This window comes from Cydia fagiglandana, chromosome Z (genome assembly GCF_963556715.1).
Source record: "Cydia fagiglandana chromosome Z, ilCydFagi1.1, whole genome shotgun sequence".
NCBI lineage: Eukaryota > Metazoa > Arthropoda > Insecta > Lepidoptera > Tortricidae > Cydia > Cydia fagiglandana.
In genome coordinates this window covers 9,086,853-9,090,896 of record NC_085959.1, presented here as the reverse complement: position 1 = coordinate 9,090,896, position 4,044 = coordinate 9,086,853, and the positions used below count along the sequence as shown (strand labels likewise).

At 36.6% G+C, this 4,044-nt stretch overlaps 1 long non-coding RNA gene across 1 annotated transcript; it reads left to right on the top strand.

Annotated features, from left to right (window-relative positions):
• Positions 1-1,245: 1,245 nt before the first annotated feature.
• On the top strand, positions 1,246-2,596 carry LOC134678614 (uncharacterized). Its single transcript, XR_010100213.1, has 2 exons — positions 1,246-1,348; positions 1,531-2,596. It is a non-coding gene; the product is annotated as an uncharacterized LOC134678614 (long non-coding RNA).
• Positions 2,597-4,044: the final 1,448 nt, after the last annotated feature.

The following is a 4,044-nucleotide window of genomic DNA, read 5'->3' as shown; positions in this document are numbered from 1 at the left end:
GGATTCAAACTCGTTTGGGCCATTTAGTTAATTTTATTTTGATAATAAACTACCAGAAAAATCCAATCAGGTTTTTAACATGATCTTATGATGAGTAACAGATGATTAGAGTTAGACCAAGATAAGACTGCAACGATTTTGATAGCACATACAGTGCAAGCATTAGGTATTTATACCTACGTCATAATTTGTGACGTCCCACGGGTAAAGGTACCTTATGGCGGTTGGCGCTTACGCTATCATTAACGCCGTTCCAATATTATTGCAGCGCTATGCGACGTAAGCGCCAGCCGCTATAGGGTACCTTTTGCCGTGGAACATCACATTTCATAGTAGTTTGACATTTAAAATCAACTCTAATACTCTTCCTTCCTTCTAACAAATGAAAAGTTATTCTCCCTGTCGTCAGAGATAAAAATGTGTCGTTGCCAAGCAAAAGTCCGACTTAGTCGCTTGCCATAAGGACGCTTTGACATGTTATTCGTATGAAGATACGAGCCAATCTCGTCCTTATGGTAAGCGCCAAAGTGGAACCTTTGACTACGGTTCGAAACAAATGAAGACTGTTAATCTGAACATGCTAATAATTAATTAATTATTATAATAACCGAAATAATGAGTTCTCAAAGACATTTGGTCAGGGTGTTTTGTCATCCATATGTATTACAGCGCCATCTGTTATATTTTATTGTATTTTGTTAACTTATCTTAAATTGATTCGTCAACGGACAGCCAAAACTGCCTATACCTATAAAGCACGTATCTCAGTTTCGAATAGCTTCTGCAATACGAGGCATTCAAAAGTAGTAACCAATTTACTTGTAAAATTTTGCCTCCTGACGATTGTACGAACAGCAACACTGTTAACTGTACCTCGGTGGACCTTATCCCTTTTGTAATAAGGTCCACCGACAGTTACTTTTTGTAGAGCATCATTTCCAAGAGTTACTGCTACAGACAGATATATGGGAGCGGCCAAGGTGCTCACATTAAATATCTGAACACGTCTCTATTGTCAAGGCTAGAGTGCAAGTTCGGATATTATTGAGTACCTCGGCCGCTCCGATATATCTGATGGCGATTGTACATTAGGCCCCCCCCACATCTAGCGTCTTTCGAGCGTCGGCGTCTGTCGGCGTCTGGTCAGCGCTATGGAAAATGACGTCGCTGCGCAGTTGCCTCGACGCTGCGTCGACGTTGCGTCGAGCAACTGCCATAGAATTGTAGACGCCGACGCTCGAAAGACGCCAGATGTGGGGGGGCCCTTAGGTAACTATCTGTAGTCACAAAAGTTACCCGACATTGATACCGTCTTGCAGTGTTGCTCCACAAACGTTAACTGTAGGTAGTGCAGCTAAAGAATGAAAAGAGTGGTATGAAATCAGTCATGGCTCCTCTACACGATGGGCCAACGCCGGCCACTCCAAGGGACGCAGCCATGCGGTAGAATGAGATGCAATATCATTTGCTCCCTCTAACGCATAAATGCGTACCTTGGAGTGGCCGGCGTTGGCCCATCGTGTAGAGGAGCCATAAAGAATGAAAAGGATGGTATGAAATCAGTTAGAGGGAGCTAGCATCAGTCCCATTCCAGTTGCAGGTGTTCAGCCGACTGTCTTATCTAAGTCTGACATTTTATATTATAAGAATATTGTTTTCACTTTTCTATGAATTTATGTTTCGTAATGGTTGGTTTTATAAACTTTTACAATGATTTTCCTACTGCATGATCTTCCATCTATTTTAAAAATATTTGGATCAAATTTTATGTTGTAGTTCTGTCCAGCGTCGGCCGTCAGGCATAGGGTTACCAGATGACAGGAATTTTCCTGACATGTCAGGAATTTTGGCCTTTTGTCAGGAATGGGGACGGAACACGATAATGTCAGGAATTTATTCATTTGATAGAATTTTTTATAAAGTACCATTTTATTTACTTAAATTAATGATAATAATATGAGATCCATCCAATAATACATACGCGTTGACGCGACTATCGGTTCAATCGGGTGGCCATCGCTAACGGCTAGACCGCCCCCCCGTCGTCGTCGTCAAAATTATGGATGTCAGGAAAAATACTCGGAAATCAGGAATTTTGTCAGATAATTTAAAAATTGTATCTAGTAACCCTAGTCAGGCAGGCTACAATTTTATTGTAGAGTCAGACCAAGAAAAGTCTGCAGCGGATTTGATAGCCCATGCAGTGCAGGTGTTATTTTAAACGTCAAATTCCTATGAAAATATGACGTTTGTAACGACACTTTCACACTTTTTTCTATTCAAATCCGTGCAAACTTAGCTTAGACGGACGCTATCTAATATGGCGGCGGGCGTCAAACTCGTTGATTTAATTGAATTTCTTAATATTTTCGCATTTGGGACCTATTGGCCTTTATTTTTTTTATGAAACCCTTCGCGCGTAAAAGTTTATAACATCAATATTCTCTGGCCTTTTTATATTAATGAACCATACATGCATTAGTTGTAGTTTTATACTTGTAGAATGAAATTGTTTATATCTTTAATATATACCTGTTGATAATAATGTGAAATAATATCTGTAGTAATTAATGAATATAGAATTTGTTATAATTTATCCATTTGTTTTATTTTGTGCATATTTATGTGTATGTAGTTTGTTCGTATAAGTTCACAACCAAAATTTTAGGACTATTATAGATGTAGGTATAGTTCGTTTTTTTAGCATTAGAAAGAACTTGCAAGAAGGTACCGTATGTAAGCGATCTTGACATGTCTTTTAATTGAAATCCGCTTTTTTAAAATCAAAAACTATTACTTATGAAAGCAGAAGAATATAAAAGATTCATAATTGTTACATATTTGCCGTAACTTATTTTTAAATTGTGTTTTTCAATTAAAAGACACATCAATATTGTTTACCTTATTTCTAATGCTAAAAAAAACGAACTATAGTGCATAATCATTATCCATCGTATTTTCACGGAAACGTAGTTAGTACGAATGTGTGTTGCTATTTCAGTCAGTCTCGTTACAAAAAGTACTGAGGTTGACTGAAGTAGCAGGATAAATACGAATGTTTCCGAGAAAATACGATGGAAAACAGTTATGCACCACATACCACATGTGTATTTGATTTTGATGTCGTTGTACACATAGGGATTTATAATAGTCTTTGTATTCATATTAGGTAAGCATTAAAGAATGGTACCTAGCTTTCTTTTGACTCAGTCTGATCCGTAACTTTGGGTGCTGACTGTACCTACTTAAATTAGTAGTAGTAAAAAAGTAGAAAACATTCTTTATCTACACACATATCATAAACTGTCTATGATGCCTTCAAAATTCGTAAATAATGGCCCACATTACGATAAACTGTTTTGTTACAGCAAATTTCTTATCTGTGAAAATGTGGTAATAGCTTCATTACTATATCAAAATCGATTTGGTAATGCATTTCAAATTTCGAACATCTCTGAAAAAAAAGCAATTTGATTTGACCCCTATTCTAATATCAGTTGAGATTACGTTTTATTCGAAATTAAATGACAATTGCGTACAATATTGACAAATCTCGCATGTAAGTTGGTATCGGACGATATGGTAATCGACCCCGACTCTAGTTTGTCTCTGAATAAAAAAAAAACTACTGATGCGTGACGTGCGTGAAAAAAGTTTTCATTTGCCGCCATTTGACGTACAGTTTATCTTTTAATTAGTTTATAAGTAAAAAAAAATTGTTTTGTTGTTTTTAAAGGAACTATAACAAAAGTTTCGTGTAAAATGTGCGATAAAGATATTTCGGAAACACCATCTCATATCCGCGAGTTCCGCCAGAGAGCAAAGTCGGCTGTAATATGAAGTTAGTGAATATATCATAGAAAGTTTATAATATGTGTGTAGATAAAGCAGTGTATGTAACTGTACATAATTAGGCATTAAAACACTCGTGTGATACTATTATGAAACTCATTTCATTCGTTTCATAAACCCACACTCGTATTTTAATGCCTTTCATTATGTAGCAGTCACATAAACTACTATTATTGAATACTTTTGTAAGAG